The sequence below is a fragment of the Oryctolagus cuniculus genome, chromosome 16, assembly GCF_051225735.1.
Source record: "Oryctolagus cuniculus isolate XC-2025 breed Fujian yellow rabbit chromosome 16, ASM5122573v1, whole genome shotgun sequence".
In the NCBI taxonomy this organism is placed as follows: Eukaryota; Metazoa; Chordata; class Mammalia; order Lagomorpha; family Leporidae; genus Oryctolagus; species Oryctolagus cuniculus.
Genome location: NC_142882.1, coordinates 4,080,289 through 4,103,691, shown reverse-complemented (window position 1 = coordinate 4,103,691; position 23,403 = coordinate 4,080,289). Strand labels below are relative to the sequence as shown.

The 23,403-nt window shown below is 40.5% G+C and overlaps 1 pseudogene; it reads right to left on the bottom strand.

The window, feature by feature from the left end:
- Positions 1-23,403, bottom strand: part of LOC149121404 (vomeronasal type-2 receptor 116-like) — a 33,827-nt pseudogene that overhangs the window by 6,829 nt on the left and 3,595 nt on the right.

Genomic DNA, 23,403 nt, shown 5'->3' with positions numbered 1-23,403 from the left:
TGAAATATACTGTTTGAGTACTCGTTATAGCATTAAGTCTCAATGTACAGCACATTAAGGACAGAGATCCTACATGAGGAGTAAGTGCACAGTGACTCCTGTTGTTGACTTTACAAATTGACACTCCTGTTTATGGCATCAGTAATCTCCCTATGCTCCAGTCATGAGTTTCCAAGGCTATGGAAGCCCCTTGAGTTCTCCGACTCTTGTCTTGTATAGACAAGGTCATAGTCAAAGTGGAGGTTCTTCTCCTCCCTTCAGAGAAAGGTAGCTCCTTCTTTGAAGACCTGTTCTTTCCACTGGGATCTCACTAACAGAGATCTTTCATTTAGTGGTTTTTTTTTTTTTTTTTTTTTTTTTTTTTTTTTGCCAGAGTGTCTTGGCTTTCCATGCCTGAAATACTCTCATGGGCTTTTCAGGCATATCGGAATGCCTTTAGGGCTGATTGTGAGGCCAGAGTGCTGTTTAGGACATCCGCCATTCTATGAGTCTGCTGAGCATCTCGCTTCCCATGTTGGATCACTCTCCCCTTTATTTATTCTATGAGTTAGTATTAGCAGGAGTCAAAAATGTCTAGCTGTGAGATTCAGACCATTTCCAACAGTGCAGTCCAAGCTACCAACACTCTTTTCCTCAGTGTACATAGGACAACTATCTGTAATAAAGTTACTAGAATAAAGAACTGTGCAAATTATATGAGATCCCTTATGTTCATTGTACATGAACATCCTCAGTAACATTTGAACCTTAAAATAATTACCATACTTCTGAAGTTGAAAATGGAATAACACAGTCTAAGTATTTCGCATGTCAAAATTAAATGGACAGAATTGGTGTTTTGCAGAAGGGTTCCCAAGCTACTTGGATTGAACACCTGCAGAAGCTCTTAAGGGGATCACTTCAGGAATACATGTCAAACATGGAAACCAAGTTACCTACCAGGGAGAAAATGCCACCCTTGCCCCCTTTTTCCCTGGCTGCATTTCTACATCTTGTAGAAGCATCTCATGTACACTGTGGGCCACAGCATACACAGCATTGTATATGTTGTAACTCCCATCACTCATGGTCATATCAAAATGATGCAGAGGCAAGGACTCCAAGGAAGCATTCAGTGGACAGTTCTGCAAAGTTTTACAGGATGCCCCAGAAACTGAGCAATTAAAAGCCAGTGACCAGAATTTGGAGAGGTAAGAGTCTTCTGGGTACTTGGAAGGGTTAGCTGTCCGAAGAAAGGTTTTGAAACCAGAGATCTCACTATGGTGGTCTGAAAAAATGAGAGTCCCATGGAATGAGTGGAACAGGAAAGGTTTCTCAGAACTGGCAAAATCCCATTGTGAACTGGTGACCCAGATTTTCCACGTCATTAACTTCCACAAAGATTGAAAGCTGGTGCCTATGAGTGACTCTGTGACACAGAAAATAATCACCACATTTGCTGATGATTTTAGGATCTGGATATGAGCACTATTTTGGAATGAAGAAAGTGTCTCTACAGTGGCTGGGATCAATTCCACAAAGTCTACACAGATGCTATTCTTCTGCAACTCTACTTTCAAATCAGTCATAAACTTAATACCTTTTGGGAGGTCTGAGATGGCCAAACCCACCCAGGTCCACCCAAAGTGGAGCATCAAGGAGGCCATGCCATGGGCCAGAGAAGTGTCTTTGGGTGCCATCTGATAGAGGGATGGAAACTGACCACTGTCACTCAGAAGAGTTTCAAAAGGCCCAAGAGTCAGCTAAGGGAAAAGGCAAGAAATCTGTGTAAGGTTATTTTCATAGTGTAAAACATTATTCCTGAAAAAATTAAGCAGATAATCGAAGTGTCAGATTTTAGAATATTTCATTTTTATCATGTCCCAGTACATAAAAGCTTACTAGTTCATGAATCATTAGACTCACAGGTTGAAAAAAACATTTCTTTTCACTCACCCACACCTCTGCTTCAGAACAAATGTGGCTAATCCACAAAATCTCTGCATGTCTTCTCTTCAGATCACATAAAGTGTCAACTGTATAAGGTCTCTGTCCCTTTAATTTTTGCTTCTAAGTAAGGCACCTAAGGTGATGTACTTTATCCCACTTTTCCACTACACACTCACCTGTGGAATTTTGTAGAGTTCCAGCAGTGTCCCCATTTGGACAGCAATGCTTCTTTGTGATATTACAGCAACAGACTTGCTCTGTTTCCTACATGTGTAATTAGGAATGTCCTCTTCCAGTCCCACAAGCCAGATGAAGGGGTTCTCCATTACTGTCATAGCACTGTGCATGACATTATAGAGACCAAATCCCAAGGTCATGTTGGGTAATAGATGGGGGTTTCTGTTGATCTCCTCAATAGCAAAAACCAAGGCCAGAGCATACTGGTGGTTTTTGGACTGAAACCTGCATGAAATACACAAGGATCTTAAGGGGAAAGCCTCCAATCCAGATTATCTTCAATTCTGTGATTACTGTGAGAGATGGAATGGTCATGGCCAAACATTCATATGTTCTAATCTGTATGTGTAGATTTGCTGAGTACAGAATGTGAACTGTTGTATTTGCAGGACACGTCCGCACCAGAACCAAAGCTACTACCAACTTTTACTGGTTTCCAAGCCTAAATGATTCTGAAAAATTAGATCTGCTTTTACATCATAATGTCTTGGGCATGTTATCCCATGGTTGTCCATGCAAAGAACGTGATCTTATTTTTGGATGCACACCTCATCAATTTAAATCATCTCTGGCAATAGTTACCTCTTCTAAGTGTTTGTATTTGATATCTAAATACTACAACAGGCTCTGGAATGCCCTCTCTAAAGTTCATGCACACCTAGGAGTACACTCCAGTTGTCAAAGAAAGCATGACAAAGAATGGCACATCATTTTTAGCACTGCCTCTAAATGTTTCCTACATTCACAAACTAAAATGATTCTTCATCTTACCATATCATTAAGTGCTTCTTGAAATAGCAGTCATACAATCATAAGGCTGCAGGTTGTAATGGGAAGAGAATAACTCACTTGAAGGCTATGTAATCGAGAAGAGGGATGATGTCATGGCACTGAAAATGGGAGTCTGTAATTGATCCTGAAAAATCTCTTCCCCATTAAACTTATCCATCAACCTCCATCACAAGCCATGAAAATAAAAATCGGGTTCAGAGCTTCAAATAAGGGAAATAGTGAAAAGGGAGGAGCACTTTAGAGAAGCTGGAAACACTCCCTGGGTGAACATGAATCCCTGGGCTATGATGCTTTACAATTAAGCCAGTCATGCATTTAGAACACTAAACATATGCTAAAGTAAATCATTATAAGTAGTATCAGTATTTACTCCAAACAGGCCTTCTTCACTCAGGTTTTCCTACAATTTTGAATATAAATAGCATTCCATGCAAAGAAAATGATGCATTTCTACTTTTTAGGATCTGACATTTCACAAAGAATGTAAATGAGGAGCCATTTGAATTTATTTCTGATGTCCTGTGTGTTGATTCCTCATGAATAGAATATGTCATGTACACTGCTTGCTAAGGGTCACTGTGTGCTCCAGAGGAAGTGACAGTTTTTCAGTTCTTGGTTCTTGCTGCAACATAATATGTATATATGTATTCATATTATATACATATTCTCTCTATATATTTATACATAGGTACACCATACATACAGTTGCTATATATATATAGTGTTTTATGTATATATAGTTTCTATACATATTTGTTATCCAAATATGTCATTCATACTTTGTAGAATGAGGAAATTTGAAAATCCTTGCTGTGAATCAAATAAAATTCAGTTTTGTATTTCATATATCTGTTTCTCTCCTCATTACTATGACACTTCCATTATTCTGCATCCTCTCATTTCTTTCTCCAGCTGCTGCCTTGTACCAAAATGTCTAGACGGCTCTTGGAAACACTGGAATTTGTAAGAGTTTATCTCTTTTATGCTGTGTTCTTTATGTCTAAAAACAGTTTTTCAGTAACTGTTGTATATTCTAAAGTTGGTGAATCTAACATTGGAGGGTACAGTGCCTAAATGTATTAACAGCTCAGTATTTCTTGTTTTTCCAAGTATCATCAACACAGATATTTTCCCTGGGTTTGCTAAGATTTTATTATGATCTTCAGTTTGCATGGCATACATCTTGGAGGAACTTGGGCTCTATTCATAGCCTCTTTTCCTACTACTGGAAAGTCACTATCTCCTGGTCTCCATCATTAAGGGTACACTTAAATGATGTGCTGCATGCATAACTATGGGGAATACTACTAGTAGTAATAAATATATATTTCATAAGTGGGATGCCATGTGCACATATCAAAGAATGTGAATTTATATAAATCAATGTGAAGTGAATAATATTGTTATGCCAAGCTAGTATCCATTAGATTTTTTCTGCAGAGATCTTTGGACAAATGCCTAAAATACTTCATCAGTTGCATTTCCTTGGTGGCACCAACTATACTTCTCAAATCCATTGGCTTTAATGATACTGAAATAATCTATGTCCTAATACCTACCTTCTATCAAAGTTCTATGCAGCTGCAACCTACTTCCTGTAGCCTTACAGTAGAAACCAATTAGAAAATTGGCACCTTCATAAACAGGTTTGAAGAAAACAGTCCTACTGTCTTACAAGATACTATATTCTGTAGGCATGAAATTTATATATACTATATATATAATGAAACACATATTTAGCTACAAACAAAGTACCTTTAAGAGGGGCAGAAACAGAATAATCCCCCTTAAGAAATCTATTTTGCCCAGAAAAGGCAGAATCAGGGAAAAATTGCAAATGCAGTAGATTACAAATATTGAAATTCTTATGGGTATATTCATCAGTAAAATATAATTACTATATTTGTGCAAAGGTGTTGCCCTGAGATTACTTTTATATAGAAAAAACTTTTTGAATCTTTTCTCCTTTACAACTGTAGAAGAAATGAAGTGTTCTCATGACCCCAAATCTAGTATGTAGCAGAAAAGACTGTGAGCACATGTGGAAGAGCTCATGTAACTCAGTTCATTCATTTCAGTGCATGCGTTCTGTAAGAATCTGCTACTGAGGCACAATAGGCCCCTGAGCTGATGAACCTGGACAGGGAAGGACAGGAAGATACAAAACCAGACTCTGCTTCCTCCTCTGATGAGAAAACATTTCCCTGAACCATCCACGGTGCCAGGCAGAAAGAAATGTCTTCCTTATGCCCCAAATCAATTACCAGCAGTTTTTAGGAGGGACAGAAGATGGACATGGCAGGGATACAGAACATATTTGCCTATAGATTTGCAGACCTAATAACAATTAGGTAATATGTGAATTAATGGAAAATGATTATGGCAAGGACAACTTACCATCTGAATCTTCGATATTTGCTGAACCTCATCATTGTTCTGGGAACCTCATATGTGTAAATGTGCAAAAAAGCAGCAATCTCAATATCTCCATCCTTGTAAAAACTCTGTTCCATCTGGGAATAGCAGTCGGGACCATCTTGACAAGCCACAAGGAGATACAGCTGCAGAAACAGCAACAGAAAAATCAAAGGAAACATCTTCAAATGTGTAAAACCCTAGGACACAACAGCAGTGAACATGCAGGGTCATGCAGGTGCATACATAGAGCGTGCACGCGTGTGTGTGTGTGTGTGTGTGATTGCTTGAAACTAGCCACTTTAATATTGCTCCATCTGACTTCTTTCCAACAGCTGTCCACTCATCCATGGGGGAATCTGATACTTTTCCTGCCCTGAGGCTCTGCAGTTCAGGTCTTCTGTCCTGGTGAAAAACACAAGAAGAAAAACATGCTTGTGAATCATCCTCCTTGCCCCAGGTGCCAGGCTTTCCTCCAAGTCCATGGAGACAAAGATTTAAGGAAGAAACCCCTGATAGTTACATTTGTTGCAAGGGTTTGTCAATAAACCTCTCCATGAACTTTTTCCAATTAAGTACTGGGATTGCATCAGAGGGCATAAAGGGAGGCATCAGTCAAGGCTTTCTGTAAGGATTCAGACAAGAAAACATCAGTATCACACAATACGATGTCCCAAAGTGCAACAGGTCAGCCTCCCTCAGCCAGTGTTCTGGGCAGCCACACATCGCTTTGTTAGCACATAGACCTCAAACCAATCCTGTTTACAGAGATACCCACTAGGACATGTGGTTTTCAATCATTGTGGAACCAGTAATCACCCTGAATTCAGATATTTTCATTCTGCATGTCTAATCACTTCATCTTTAGTGGTAAAGCATAAAACCCTTCCATGTTGTTGTTAACCATGGAATCCCATGATGATCTGTTTGCACACCTACAACCTTGGTTGATGCTCTCATGAGAACCTGGAACTATTTGAGTACTTTTCGCTTTTTACCCTAAAGCAGACAATACCAGCTGAATGTCACCTCTTTATTCCCACCACCACAAACACCATGGGCAGACACCTGTACTTCTTGAATGCAAGTGACTTTCAGGATTATTATGTAGGACACAATCAGCTCAGCTATGTACCATTAAACCATAGCCCAATCTACATTCTGCACAATACAAAAGTGAACACAATGGATACCATATCCTATAGTCAAAAATGAGGATCAATCAATCATTTAAGCTTATATACCTGTGTGAGGTATTGCCAATGGAGAAATCTAGTAAGTGGGGTACAGAGGGCATATATATGAGAACTCTATTTTTCCACTCAAAAGGTTTCTAAACTCAAATTACTGTAAATGTGGTCCCTAAATATTTTAAGCAAACCACATTTCTATGGCCTAGCCACTGCTCTGATGTCATTAGTGAGATTTTGATTAGGTGCTCATGCAAAGTGAGATGCATTGTAGGGACAAAATACACAACAGGATTCAGTGACTTGCCTAAGAATGAAAATATAATGTCTTCATGAGTAAAGTTTATTACCAGTCAAATGTTGAAACTTGTTTCTATTCAGATAAACAAGAAAAGTCAATCTAAATCAGAAAGCAAGTATCCACTGTTTTCTCTAATGTGTAGAAACTAAAAGTAGAGTCAATGAGAATGCACATGATTTACTGAAAAAAAAAAATGGGAATGGAGAGGATGAACTCCATGCAATGAGTAGGCTTCACAAAATTTTAGGCAAATGTGTGTTATGAAATAGTTGTACAGTCAAAGGGAGCACATAAACAAGTCTAGTACCTGCTAACACTAACCGATAGAATAAATAAAGGGGAGAGTGATCCAACATGGGAAGTGAGATACTCAGCAGACTCTTAGAATGGCAGATGTCCTAAATAGCACTCTGGCCTCAGAATCAGCCCTAAAGGCATTCGGATCTGGCTGAAAAGCCCATGAGAGTATTTCAGGCATGGAAAGCCAAGACACTCTGGCAAAAGATCTCTGTGAGTGAGATCCCAGTGGAAAGAACAGGTCTTCAAAGAAGGAGGTACCTTTCTCTGAAGGGAGGAGAGAACCTCCACTTTGACTATGACCTTGTCTAAACAAGTTAAGAATCAGAGAACTCAGAGGGCTTCCATAGCCTTGGAAACTCATGACTGGAGCATAGGGAGATTACTGATGCCATAGGCAGGACTGTCAATTTGTAAAGTCAACAACAGGAGTCACTGTGCACTTACTCCTCATGTAGGATCTCTGTCCTTAATGTGCTGTACATTGAGATTTAATGCTATAACGAGTACTCAAACAGTATATTTCACTTTGTGTTTCTATGTGGGTGCAAACTGTTGCAATCTTTACTTAATGCATACTAAACTGATCCTCTGTAAAATAAAAAAAAAGAAATTATCAACTCCCAACTTGACCCTCACTGGGATTAAACATGACAATAGGTCTGATCTGATTTCATCATCATTTAAAAAAATCATCTGTTATTTTTCACTCTATGTTTCTGTGTGGGAGCAAACTTTTGAAATCCTAACTTAATGTATACTAAGCTGATCTTCTGTATATTAAGATAATCGAAAATGAATCTTGATGTGAATGGAAGGGGAGAGGGGGTGGGAAAGGGGAAGGTTGTGGGTGGGAGGGACGGTATTGGGGGGAAGCCATTGTAATCCATAAATCGTACTTTGGAAATTTATATTCATTAAATAAAAGTTTAAAAAGTGTCAAATAGAAAAAATATTATCAACTTTTATGATGTTGTTGCTAAAGTTCAATTTATACAGAAATGTATGATCTCAGATTCCATATATGTTAATGCAGTTAGAATATATATTTCCCTAAAATAAGTCTAAAGTTCTAGAATGGAAGCATTCATTACAAGCTATAAAAATATCAAATATCAAATTTAGCATTAAGAATGTAGAAGATAAAAATGTTAAATATGAAAGAAACACTTAAGCAAAAATTATTGAATATATCTGGGTGATAATTTTTTAAAATTCATGTACAACTATTTCTTTTTTTATTTTTTTAACTTTTCTTTAACCTCATTGTGGTTTTGATTTGCATTTCCCTGATTGCTAGTGATCTTGAACATTTTTTCATGTGCCTGATGTCCATTTGGATTTCCTCTTTTGAAAAATGTCTATTGAGGTCCTTGGCCCATCTCTTAAGTGGGTTGTTGGTTTTGTTTTTGTGGAGTTTCTTGATCTCTTTGTAGATTCTGGTTATTAACCCTTTATATTTGCATAGTTTGCAAATATTTTTTCCCATTCTGTCGGTTGTCTCTTCACTCTCCTGACTGTTTCTTTTGCAGTACAGAAACTTCTCAATTTGATGCAATCCCAATAGTTGATTTTGGCTTTGACTTCCTGTGCCTCCCGGGTCTTTTCCAGAAACTCTTTGCCTCTGCCAATATCTTGAAGGGTTTCTCCAATGTTCTCTAATAACTTGATGGTGTCAGGTCATAGATTTAGGTCTTTAATCCATGTTGAGTGTATTTTTGTATAAGGTGTAAAGTAGGGGTCTTGCTTCATGCTTCTGCACATGGAAATCCAGTTTTCCCAGCACCATTTATTGAATAGACTGTCCTTGCTCCAGGAATTGGTTTTAGATCCTTGATCAAATATAAGTTGGCTGTAGATGTTTGGGTTGATTTCTGGTGTTTCAATTCTGTTCCATTGGTCTATCCATCTGTTTCTGTACCAGCACCATGCTGTTTTGATTACAACTGCACTGTAGTATGTCCTGAAATCTGGTATTGTGATGCCTCCGCCTTTGTTTTTGTTGTACAAGATTGCTTTAGCTATTCGAGGTCTCTTTTGCCTCCATATGAATTTCAGCATCATTTTTTCTAGATCTGAGAAGAATGTTTTTGGTATCTTGATTGGAATTGCATTGAATGTATAAATTGCTTTTGGTAGAATGGACATTTTGATGATGTTGATTCTTCCAATCCATGAGCATGGAAGATTTTTCCATTTTTTGGTATCCTCAGCCGTGGCATTGCTTTTGTATACAAAGGCTGTTGATTTTTGTGCATTGATTTTATATCCTGCCACTTTGCCAATCTCCTGTATGAGTTCCAACAGACTCTTAGTAGAGTTCTTTGGATCCTGTGAGTAAAGAATCATATCGTCTGCAAAGAGGGATAGTTTGACTTCTTCTTTCTCAATTTGTATTCCTTTAATTTCTTTTTCTTGTCTGATGGCTGATGCTAAAACTTCCAGAACTATGTTAAATAGCAGTGGTGAGAGTGGCCATCCCTGTCTGGTGCCAGATCTCAGTGGAAATACTTCCAACTTTTCCCCATTCAATAGGATGCTGGCTGTGGGTTTTTCATAAATCACTTTGATTATATTGAGGAATGTTCCTTCTATACCAATTTGCTTAGAGTTTTCATCATGAAAGGATGTTGAATTTCATTGAATGCTTTCTCTGCATCTATTGAGATAATCATATGGTTTTTCTTCTGCAGTCTGTTAATGTGGTGAATCACATTGATGTAGCTCCCCCTTTCATGGAGGAACGACACAGGACCCTGTGCTGTTCTTTTGTCTGCTCGGCCCTTCCCGGGTTTGCTGCTGGTTCTTCCCGGGTTGGCTACCGTCCCTTCCACCTCTGTGGAAGGGTGGTTCCCCCTGCCACTTTCCCCACTTCCGCAGGGGAGCGGCACACCGCTGGCCGGCTCTCTCGGGGGCTGCTCAGGTGTTCCTTCAGATAGATGTTCCTGGTGCATGCCGTCCCTCTCCTCCTTTATAGTCCTCTTCCGCCAACCCCAACTCGTCTACCCACATGCTGAGTACGCTGCTCTCCTCCAATCAGGAGCAGCTCCTGCAGCTTGTCAAGTTGGCAAGAGGCAGCTGTGTAGAAGCTGTTTACTCCTCTCCCAGCGCCATATTGTGGGAGTGCAGATGCATAGAATAAGTCTTAATTCCAGTAACTTAAGTCTAGTCTGAGTTGCTCCCCACATATTGATTGATATGAATGTTGAACCATCCCTGCATACCACGGATAAATCCCACATGGTATGGGTGGATGATCTTTCTGATGTGTTGTTGCATTCTATTGGCCAGAATTTTATTGTGGATTTTTGCATCTATGTTCATCAGGGATATTGTTCTGTAATTCTCTTTTAGTGCTGCATCTTTCTCTGGCTTAGGGATTAAGGTGATGCTGGCTTCATAGAAAGAATTTGGGAGGATTCCCTCTTTTTCAATTGTTCTGAATAGTTTGAGAAGAATTGGAATTAGTTCTTCTTTAAATGTCTGGTAGAATTCAGCAGTGAATCCATCTGGTCCTGGGCTTTTCTTTGTTGGGAGGGCCTTTATTACTGTTTCACTTTCTGTCTCAGTTATGGGTCTGTTTAGGTTTTCGATGTCTTCCTGGTTCAATTTAGGTAGTTTGCATGTGTCCAGGAATCTATCCATTTCTGATAGGTTTTCCTGTTTGCTGGCATACAAGTCCTTGTAGTAGTTTCTGATGATTCTTTTCATTTCTGTGCTGTTTGTGGTTACGTTTCCTTTTTCATCTCTGATTTTATTGATTTGGGTCTTTTCTCTTCTTTTTTTAGTTAGTTGGGCCAATGGGGTGTCAATTTTGTTTATTTGTTCAAAAAACCAGTTCCTTGCTTGGCTGATTTTTTGCAATAAGTTTTGATATGTTATGTTGTTATCCTCATTTACTTCCAGAAAGTTTTTGATTTCTCTTTTGATTTCTTGAATGACCCAGTGTTCATTCAGGAGCATGTTGTACAGTCTCCATGTGTTTGCATATGCTCTAGGAATTCCTGAGTTGCTCATTTCCAGCTTCATTCCACTGTGGTCTGAGAAGCTTCATGGTATGATTCTAATTCTTTTAAATTTGCTGAGACTTGCTTTATGGCCTAGTATGTCATCAATCCTAGAGAAGGTTCCATGCACTGCTGAGAAGAATGTAAATGATTTCTGTGTAGGAATGAAAGTTCTGTAGATATCTGTTAGATCCATTTGGGCAATAGTGTCGATTAAATCTGCTGTTTCCTTGTTGATCTTCTGTCCGGATGATCTGTCTATTTCTGAGAGTGGAGTATTGAAGTGCCCCAATTGGAATCTAAATCTCCCTTTAAGTCCCATAACATATCTTTTAAATAGACTGGAGCCCTGTAATTAGGTGCGTATACATTTATAATAGTTACATCTTCCTGTTGAATTGAACCCTTAATCATTATATAGTGTCCCTCTTTGTCTCTCTTAACAGTTTTTGTATTAAACTTTATTTTGTCTGATATTAATATGGCTACACCTGCTTTTTTTTTTGGTTTCTGTTGGCATGGAATATCTTTTTCCAACCTTTCACTTTCAGTCTGCATGCACATTTGTTAGAGAGATGTGTTTCTTGTAGGCAACAAATAGTTGGGTTTTGTTCCTTAAGCCAATCATCCAATCGTCTCTTTTAACTGAAGAGTTAAGACCATTAATGTTTAATATGACTATTGATACATAGTGATTTTACCCTGCCATTTTCCCGGAGATATTTTCTAGTATATGCTTTGAGCTTCCCACGCTCTTTTACTGGTGGGTTTTCTTCCTTTACCTTCTTTCATATTGATGGCTGTGTTTCTGTGTTTCTGAGTGTAGCACATCTTTAAGCATCTTTTGCAAGGCCGGACAAGTGGCCACAAAGTCTTTCAATTTCTGTTTGCTATGAAAGGTCTTTATTTCACCTTCATTCACAAATGAGAGCTTAGCAGGATATCATATTCTGGGCTGGCATTTTTTCTCTCTTAGCACCTGTGCTATGTCTCGTCATTCCCTCCTAGCCTGTAGTGCTTCTGATGAGAAGTCTGCTGTGAGTCTAATTGGAGATCCTCTGAGAGTAATCTGACGTTTCTCTCTTGCACATTTTAGAATCTTTTCTTTATGTTTCACTGTGGTAAGTTTAATTACAATGTGTCGTGGTGAGGATCTCTTTTGGTCATGTTTATTGGGGGTTCTATGAGCTTCCTGTACTAGGATGTCTCTGACCTTCTCCAAACCTGGAATGTTCTCTGCTAGTACCTCACTAAAAAGGCCTTCCAATCCTTTCTCTCTCTCCATGCCTTCAGGAACTCCTAGAACCCGAATGTTGGTTTTTTTTAATAGTATCCTGTAGATTCCCAACAATATTTTTTAGATTTCTAATTTCCTCTTCTTTTCTTTGGTTTGACTGTATCCTTTCCTGTGCTCTGTCTTCTAAGCCCGATATTCTCTCTTCTGCTTCACCCATTCTGTTTTTAAGGCTCTCTAATGTGTTTGTCATTTGATCTATTGAGTTCTTCATTTCATTTTGATTTCTCTTCACTATCACACTTTCCTGCTCTACTAGTTTCTGCATTTCATTTTGATACTTCCTTAAAATTTCATTTTCACTAGAGAGATTTTTAATCCTGTCCCATAAGCATTTCTGTAGTTCAAGGATTTGCTTTTGAAAACTTCTGAATATTCTTATCATAAATTTTTTGAAATCCGTATCTTGCATTTCTTCTATCTCATCATCTTCATAATCTTGGTTTGGTGTGTTTTGTTTATTTGGAGGCATCATAGAGTCATCGTTGATCTTGTTCCCTCGATTTTTGTGTTTGTTTCTCGGCATAGTTAATTCTTCTTCCCTCACTGTGCGTTTTTTTTTCATTTTTTTATTTTATACTATGTCTGTGTTAAGTGGACTGCCTGCTGATGGAGGAGCCTTGGAGCCTTGAGATAGGTGTGGCCTGATGGCTCTGCTTGGTTCTTCCGCATTATGGTTGTGCAAAGGTGACACCCTCATGTTATGGGTGGTATATTTCTCTCTATTTATTTATTTATTTATTTAATTTATGTATTCAGGAGATAAGTTCTACCGCACAGCACGGCTGAGCAGAATTGGTATTTAGCTTCCAATTTCTGGCTTCTACCCAAAGAGTCTGTACAGGCTCCGTTTCTCCTCTGGACTCCCACTGGGTTGCCTAGGCTACTGAATTGTAGCAACTCAGTTCCTTAGATCTCCCCTGTTGTTATATATTTCCCAAGTGGGGCCTGCTCTTTGTCTCTTGCTTGCCTTTGCAATGTTGGCAGAGAGAGAAACTAGAGAGAAACTTGTCTGTACCAGTACCCCCCCAAACCTTTTTTCCTTCTCTCCTGTAGTCAGTCTGGTGAACTTTCCCGCTCCCCTCTAGATTCTGACCACCATTTCCCCACCAATGTCTCAGGTTACTGAGCTCACCTCCCCTTCCAACACCGATGTGTGGACTCGGAGCCCTGGGCATCCTTGCTCTCCCCGCTGGTGTCTGTGTGACATCCACTCCCCTTTCTGCACTGGTGCGCAGACCCTGCGGCTCCTGCAGTGGCTTGGTTTGTGCGCAGTGGGCGACCTTGTTCTCCCAGTAGGTCCTCTGAGTCACAGCCACTAGATCCGGAAGAGTTTCCTCTGCATTTTTTTCCTGATCCTTTTTCTGAGGCTACTGTAACTCCACTTTTATTAAACTAAATTTTCCCGGACTATCGGTGTGCACCCTCACTATTCCACCATCTTGGCTCCGCCCCTTTGACACTTCTAATAATTTCTATTGACGTCCAATAACATATAACTTCCTACAAAGCAATTTCCAGAAATGAAAACGTGCACCTTTGAGTTGTTAAGTACAGAGTTCTCTGTGTGTATAGGGAACACACACTAGAACTTACACTCAGTCTGCACTGAGAACACTGTCTCCAATGAATTCTATCCTGGACTATCTTCTCAGGCTCAATACACTTCAAATCAAAAGTAGAAATCACTATAAGCACGTTGTAAAATTAATGTCATAGCAAGAAGTAAAGGAAACAAAGGAAACTAAGAGAATCCACAATGCAGAGTTGAGCTAGCACGTCAATACTCACTGTATCAATTCTCAGTAACTCCAAATTAGCTATGCTGGTATGTGAAGTCTACAACACTGCATTTTTTAAACCATTCTGCATTATGTCTCAGCCAAAAAGCCCCAAATCATCCTCTCAATATAACAGAACATGATACTTTGCTACTTTCACCATTTATGGTTATCTACCAAGAATCTGTTTCTACCATTATCCATCTAAGCTAGGACTAATACTGCTGATTACTGGGGAGAGACCAAGATGGCTGAATGGGAAGGACATACTGTTTTAGGCTAGGAGATATAAAAGTAAAAGTGGAAGAAACACATTTTCATGGGAGAGTTAGAAATTAATCCACAGTGGGCATTCTATGGAAGGAAGAAGAATGCTGTGGATCAGTGTGGAAGGTACAGACATGCTGTATGTTCAAGGACACAACAAAAAATCCCAGCAGCCAAGAGCCAGAGAAAACAACAGTATATTGGAGAGTGAGGGGTGATCAAACTGCAGTGCCTGAGCCACTGATTATGTAATTGGAGGGAGAACTTACAAGAGTCAAACACCTGATAGAAAATGCAAGAATATGGCTATATATGGTTCCAGATACATGTTTACAACATACATATTACAAATTGAAGGAACAATGAAAATATCATCCAAACTGTGTAGAGGAATTGAACAGACATTCCTGCACAAATAGATGAGCCAAAGGCCTTACCAAGGGTGCTAAACATTAGTAGACCTAGAATACTACTCAAAATCACACTAAGATATCACCTCACATCTGCTCAATTGGCTACAATAGTTTTTGTTTTTAAAGATTTTGTTTGAAAGGAAGAGTGAGAGAGTGAATGTGAGTGAGACAGTCAGAGATAGAGAGAGAGAGAGAGGAGAGAGAGAGAGAGAGAAAATATCTTCCATCCCATGGTTCACTCTCCAAAGGCCATAACAGCTGGAGCTGAGCCAATCCAAAGACAGGAGCCAGGGACTTCTTCCAGGTCTCCCAAATAGCTGCAGAGGACCAAGAACTTGGGCCATCTTCCACTGTTTTCCCTGGCCATGAAGGGCACCTGATCCTTAGGGATCCTAGGGATCCTTAGAGATCCTTAGGCAAAAGACTCCATCCATGATGATTATCAACTCCAATCCTAGAACTTCTAGAGAATGAATGTGTTGTTGAAATACTGCTCTGTAGCATGATCATAGTTGATGAGGTCTTTGGGGGGTAAGTACAATTCTTTATGACTTACCTAGCTGCTTTCTTTCTCCTCTTTCCAATATGAGTCTGTGGAGAGAGAATGCTACATCTCTTGGACATGTGAAGATTGTGTGAAGATTGAAGGAAAAATATCTTTCCTTGAGGCAGGAAATGTGTCTTGGACAGACGCCAACTTCATGTATCTTGCTCCTGGTCTTCCCAGCCTCAGTAATTCTGAAAATTAACTTCCCGTTGTTGTGATAAAGTCATGGTATGTTCTTATATGGAAACTCTAGATGACTAACACAACAATTAAATTGGGATTAACACTAGTTAATTTTATTTGTGTCAACAGTATTTGTAGCAAATGCCAGAACAGGCTCTGGAATGGTATGTCTAAATTCCATGCACCACAAGGGAGAGAAACTGATTTTCAAAGGGAAGCATAATGAATTAAATACAAATCACTCTTGGTGAGATTTTGCACATGTTCCATCATGGGCCAAAAATGGTTATTTATATTAGCACGTCATTAAATGACTCTGCACAAGGTGATGGGATTAAACAATAACTCACCTGAATGCTAGGTGAGAAGCAGAGGCAGGGTATCTTAAGTGTGGAGAAAGGTGGAACACAAGGCTTGGGATTTATAACTGTTAAGCCTCCTTCCTATAAAAAATGGGCTTCAGCTCCCATCTCAAATCAGGCAACTAACTCAAATTTAAAGCCTGAAAAAAGGCAAATCATGAAAATATAGAACATTTAGAAGACATCAGAATCACTTACTGGGGGGATTTCAAGTACTTTAGATCAAAAGTCACTGCACCTAGTGAAGTTGAATGGCTGCCATCTAGTTTTCTATGGAAATCTGAAAAGGAATTTCATATAAATAATTACTATGGGTAGCAGTTCTAACTCCAAATAGGTCTTATTCTCTGAATCTTTCCTCCAAACTTGCATACAGATAGATGTGCGGGCCGAGAAACAACATGAATCATTTCTAGAGACACTGACACAAAACTTCAAGGTTAGAACAGAGGTGCCACTTGTATTTTAAGTAGCCTGGGTATTTAATTGTGATGAACAGTGTATATCATGTTGACAGCTTATACACACTCATTGTGTGTCTGAGAGGAAGATGCATCTTTCAATTTTGGGCACAGGATTTTATATGTTTCCAACATTAAAAAATGTAAATTTGACTTTTCAACTATCTTTTTATTATCTATGTTGCTTTCTGGTTAAGAAATGTTGAAAATTGCCCTTCTAAGCAAAAATATATTTTCTGATCTGTATTCATTCTTTCTATTTTCTTCTTTGTCATTCTTCCAGTTTACCTCTAATTGCTCTGTCCTCTTCATCTCCTCCTCCTCCTCTTCTCTAGAAAGCTATATGTGATCTCTGCCAAACAGGCTTTTGCTGAGAGTTTGCAAGTGGATATGATAAATCATTCCATCCTTTATCTCTTCAAACAGGTCATCAGTGGTAAGAAGATATCCTAGCACTGGAAAATCTAACAGTTGGGGATTTAGTGTCTCAAGCAGTTATTTTAAATTTAATATTCTTTTATTCTACTGTCATCAACAAATATCTATTTTTTCTTCATGTTTCTAATGAGGCTACTTTACAAGGTGTTTCCTGTGTGACTTTTCTTCTGTGAGGTACCTTTGTCCTTATCATAATCTTCTCTTCCACTTACAAACTGTGTCAGTTACTCCTGGTCATGGGATGGTCCCATGCTGAGTGATTTCATTTTCTTCTCCATGATTCAGAATTTATCTGGGATTCCCACATTAATTTGCCCTGGGTTGATTGTGACATACAATAAATCTTTTCCTTCCAGGATGGCTCTTAGCTTTTGTCTGTTGTTGCTTCCTGCGAAAACATTAATCTGTTTGCAATCCCACTTCTTTTCTTCCTCTGGTTTTCTTGTCTAGCCAATTCAGGAAAGTAATCCAAATCATACTCTTTGAAATACCTTGACTTGTATTAAATGAAGAAGGGAAATCTAATACACAAGGAAGTAGAATTGGATAGAGGCTCCTACTCATCACAAGGTTCTTGCCTCTGTCTCCTCATGAGAAAACTGTGCTCACAGTGCTGAGGCTCCTGACTTTGGCTGAAGATCTATGTGGGGGTGTTAGTTATGGCTGACTTGTGGATGTCTGCAAACTTCAGGTGTCACTCCGGAAGAGCTGACCTGAGAGATTCCACAAGAAGCAGGCCATGGAACCATCCCCACATCCCTCAGGTACATTTACTGTAGTCTTGCAGGCAAGTTCAAATCCATTCTCTACCTCAGGCAACCTCTAGTGCCTGAGGGAGGTATGACCCTGACAGAAAGGAAGGGAGTCATGGGCAGAAGCACAGTAGATAGCTCCATGTCAAAACTGGGTGAACTAAAAACTCCGAAGTATGATGAAAAGGATCTCCATGGGAACACTGGATATCCCTGCAGAAATAAACATGTGTGTGCACAGAAAATCTGAAAGACTATTTAGATAGGAGCTGCCTCTGAGCAATGGGATTGCAGTTGGTTTTCCTTTATCCGTTATAAATACTTAGATATATTTGCCCTATGGATACTATTTAACAATAACTGAGAACAGGCCAATTTCACATTACATGTAAAAATCAATGACAGTGGGTTTCTTTTTAATCAAATAAACAAGCCTATCATAAAATAGACAAATCATGAAAGACAAGTCATCACAGAATGTACTATTTAGTTAATACAGACATATGATCTAGCTATGAATGATATAAATTAGAATCAAAAATATCATTGAAACGTTAACGCAGGACTTAGTTTTTGCATGCAAAGAATATGGAATTTCAGTTCCAATGATCTTGTCTTTGTAATAAATGAATAATGACAAGAGAGTTCACATGATGCTACATGCCTTACACCGTGCAACTGCAGAGCAAGAAAGAAGCAGGATTGGGCAGAGGTACGATATCACTGCCAGGGGTAGGTGCTCATCCTCTGACCTCCACAAGGACCTACTGAATGTGAAGGCTGAGAGTGCATCCACCAGCAGTCCTACTGTTTCAGTACACCTGCCTGCCTAATTCTGATGCCACATAAGATTCGAAAGCACTGAGGGCTCCAATGTAAGGTGAAGGTCCTGCCTCTGGGTTGCCTGAAAAGCCTCACCGAGCCAGTGGTGCACAGGATCCTGAATCAGATGAAATCTCAAGCTAGGGGCTAGTGGAAGTCTGGGCAAGGGCCTCCACAAGCTCACGGTGATGGTGGGGAGGTGGCAACCACAGAGCTGCCCGAAAACATGCTCTGGGAGAGGTACTGTGGTGCAGGAGCTTAAGAATGCACCTGTGGTGCAACATCCTAGATGAGTGCTGATTCATGTCCAGCTTCTCCACTTCCAATTCAGCTCCCTGCTATTTCACATGGGAAAGCAATGTGGGATGGCCTATGATTGGGACCCTTCAAGCAAGTGTGAGACAGAAGAAGCTCCTGACTCCTGGCTCCTGGCTTCAGATCAGCCTAGCTCTGGTCTTATTGTCCATTTAGAGAGTGAATCTGTGGATGTAAGATCTCTCTCTCTCTCTCTCTCTCTCTCTCAAATCAGTAAATAAATATAATCTAATATTTAGCACAGACCTGTGGAAAAATTCCAATCCATTGTCATATATGTGTGCACTCTTAGGGTCTGAGGGTGGCCCTGATCCCCTAAAGGAACCCAGACTTGTGCAGAAGAGCAAGAACAGACTCCCTAACCCCCACTATTGTTGGACAGCAAAGACAACATGAATGTGGTTCTGCAGCTCCAATGTTTGTCTAGTTTCAATGTAAGGCGTTCCAACTGACTCCAGAAGACCCAAGACAGAGACATTTGTGTAGAGTGTACTCTGAAATAACAGTTAAATAATTATTGCATCTGAGGAATGATTGTGCATGGCTATATATTTTTTATATCTAATTTTGGATTTAATTTCCCATATCTACATATTGTACAATAAAGGGATAAATGATGCTTCCACATGGAAAATAAATGCCTATGCATTTCTACTTAGAGCATGAGCAGCCCCAGTTTAAAACAAAATAAGGAATCAAGCCAAGGCAGAATAGAATAGATTCGTCACAGAATGAATACACATATGTGCGACTCAATTATTGCTTGCTCATTCTTCTACATTTCCCCTGATTCCTCTTTATTCCTCAACATATCTTCCTACTTTTCCTCTTCTTCCTTTCTCTAAAGGTCTCCAAAGCTGTTGGAATTCAAGTGGAACTTGTAACAGGATCAACTTTATAATTCCAACTTTGACTCTAAAAGCAGTTGGTTATTCGTTATTTTAAATTTTGAAATTGTCAGTTCTAATTGTTGAGAGCTATAAGTCAAAATAAATTGTTTTCACTTTAATGTTGCCTTTTTTTTTTTTGAACAGTCATCAACTATATCATGATTCTCATGTGTTTGGACAGATGGGCTGTGAGCACCAGTGTATGATTTAAACCCATGGAGAAGTTGTACTCTTTATCTAGGATTGTCTCCTACAACAAGAACTTCATGAGCTCTACTCCCCACCATGTCGGGTTGGACCCAGTTGAGGAACTTCATTTTCTTTTCCATAACTCTGTTCATTTGTATTACCATATTCATTTACCTAAGGGAATCATTTCTTTCAGGGAGGCTACTGGCTTCTGCCCGATGGTTTCGCCTCCAAAATGTTCTAGTGCTTGCAATGTTACTACTTTGCTCTTGGGTTTTCTCTTCCTAAAAAGTAAGGAATTCAATCAAATTAACCAGCAGAGGATCTTCCTTAGTGGGGAAAACCTTTCAAGGACCTAGGTCACAGTTCCAACTCAGGACATTTCCCTTTTGGTTTCTGCCTTGGAATCTACTTTTTTGAGTGTGAAGAAAATGGAATTTTAAATGCAATCAGCTTGCATTGACTTTAAAAGGAGAAAGAATAAGGGGAAGAAACTTCACACAGTGCCACAAGACCTGCACCACCTGAGAAATGCAGAAAGAGGAAGCAGCAGGGTTAGGCAGAGACACCTGTCACCACTACAAGGAGGCGCTGATCCTTGACCCCCACACATACCAACTGAGGCTGAAATCAGACCATGTGCCCAGCAATCCCAGGGTATTCAGAAGCCATACTGACTATTCTAATGCAGTATCGAATTGGAAGGCCTTGTTTAAGCAGAAGTCAGAGCATAAGTGAAACCAAAGCAAACACAGACACAGCCTCTGTCCAAACCATCTGTGCTCACATGGCCCTCAGAAAACATAAAATACAAATGGCGATAAAGCCACATCTCTAAATCTAATACCAGCAAGGTTCAAGTTGTATGATGAGACTCAGTATGAGCAAGATTCAAATTGCCAGATTATACCCAGGCAAACTGGCTTGGCAGAATAACAAGGGTAAAGTTAATTCTCATCTAACGTTGGGTTGCAGTGTGAAACAACGAGGCTGTATTTTTGGGGCTCTGGTCTTCTGGAAAATTCAAATTCCCTAATGGAGGGTAGAGATGTGAGGTACTTTTCCAAGTCAGAGGAGACAAAAGAAAGAAGAAAGATTATTTTACATTCTAGGAAAACTGGGCTTCTCCACAGCGAGGTGCTGGCAACCTCACTGGCCCCAGGAACATCCCCGGAAGGTCCACAACTCACCACAGAACGTGGCAGGGATTCTTGCATTCCCTGCGATGAGGTGCTGAGAGACAGCTATGAGGGGAGTGCAGCGCTGGGACAGCGCGACTCTGACCAAGGTCCCAGTGAGCCCGCATAGGGACCAGAAGAGGCCACATTGGGCCATGACAGGTACCTGTGCGGGACGCAGTTCTTGCCTCTCTACTCTCATGAACAGCCTTAGGCACCTCCCATGGCTTCCAGCATCGGCTTAAGACTCAAAGCCGGGGGCTAGCAATGGCTGGTGTGTGGGTCTCTGCAAATTCCCAGAGTGGCAGGGAGGGGACAATCTGAGAGGCTAAATTTCAAAGAGCCCCTGGGGGGCAACTTCAGGTGCATTCAGGCAGTCTCTGGTCCAGGTTCCAACCCAGCACCATGGGCGCCCTCTGGCGGCTGCAGACAGCACTGACCCCGACAGAAAGGTAGAAAGGCAGGAACAGGCTTGACTTAGGTTGAGGTCAAAATTGCAGGAATGTCGCACTCCAACAGCACATTTGTCCCATTTCAATCAGATCACTCCACCGCACCGCTAAGGGTCCCTGACACAGACATGATTCTGAGCAGGACACGTCTGACAGACGACTGTGGTGGGAGCTGCCTCAGCAGTAAGATTGTGGTGGTTTTCCTTTATAAATGTATCAAAACTGGATTTATTTGCCCTGTGCCTACTACTTGCACCTTAATACGGAAAATAAATTTCTGTGTTTCTTTTAAAGATAGGTACGGGCCTGTGGTAATAGAGAAAAAGGATGGAAAGCAATGCATTCAAGAATATATTCTTCAGATAATGCACAAACACCAACAACCCAACTAATAATACTAAATAGTATATCATACTAAATAACATATCATCAAGGAGATATCATTTGCACATATAAAGCCAGGACATTATTTTTAAAGAGATTGATGTGAAGGGAATAATATTGTTATCCCTGGCTAGTACCTATTAGTGTAATTCCAGACAATTCTTTGGACATTACAATTAAAAATCGTTATCACATGCATTGCTTTACATCCACACATCATATTTCTCAGGATTTATCTCAGCTGCTCCACTTCTGATCCAGCTGTACTAATGGCCTGGGAAAAGCAGTGAGGATGGCCCAAGGGTTTGAGTTCTGTACTCACATCTGAATGAGTCAGATGATGCTCATTCCTTCAGTCTGGTCCAGTCCTGGCCATTGCAGACAGAAGTCTGTCGCTCCCCCTCTTCATGGAGGAACGACACTAAACCCTGCCTAGGCTTCATATCCGAGTCACAGCACCATTATGCCTCCTAGGCTTCCTATCCGAGTCACAGCACCATTATGTCGCTCCCCCTCTTCGTGGAGGAATGACACAGGACCCTGTGCTGTTCTTTTGTCTGCTCGGCCCTCCCCGGGTTTGCTGCTGGTTCTTCCCGGGTTGGCTACCAACCCTTCCACCTCCATGGAAGGGCGGTTCCCCCTGCCACTTTCCCCACTTCCACGGGGGAGTGGCACACCGCCGGCTGGCTCTCTCGGGGGCTGCTCAGGTGTTCCCCTTAGATGTTCCTGGTGCATGTTTTCTCTCTCCTCCTTTATAGTCCTCTTCCACCAATCCAAACTCTGCTACCCACACACCGAGTACACTGCTCTCCTCCAATCAGGATCAGGATCAGCTTCTGCAGGTCATCACTCAAGTTGGTGAGAGGCAGCTGCATAGAAGTTGTTACTCCCTTCTCAGCGCCATATTGTGGGAGAGCAGATGTATAGAATAAGTCTTAATTCCAGTAACAGTCTAGTCCGAGTTGCTCCCCACAGATCCCCCTTTCTTTTTATTTTTGGCGTTGATACGTGCCTGTCTTCGGTGACCCATGGCACACACTCTGCTCTGCTTGCTAGAGTTGCCCACAGGTGCTTACAAGCCCTACCAGTCAGGCAAACCGAATATGGGTCCTCTCTTCGCCATGTTGTGAGGAGGTTTTTAGGCGCTGATGCGTGCCTGTGTTCGGTGCCCTGCAGCGCATGCTCTGCTCTGCTAGAACTGCCTGCAGGTGCTTACAAGCCCTACCAATCAGGAAAACTGAATCCAAGCCTTCTCATTGCCGTATTGTGGGGAGACTTATTGGTGTTGATAATGTGCCTGTCTTTGGTGACCTGCAGCCGCCCACAGGTACTTACCATCTTACTAATCAGGAAGACCGAATCCAAGCCCTCTCATTGCCGTGTTGTGGGGAGGCCTTATTTTTCTCTATTTCTCTATATCCGGGCATTCCTATTTCTCCTATTTTACTTCTATCTGCCAGCATTCCTATTTCTCTCATTTTACTTCTATGCTTCTATTTCTCTTATC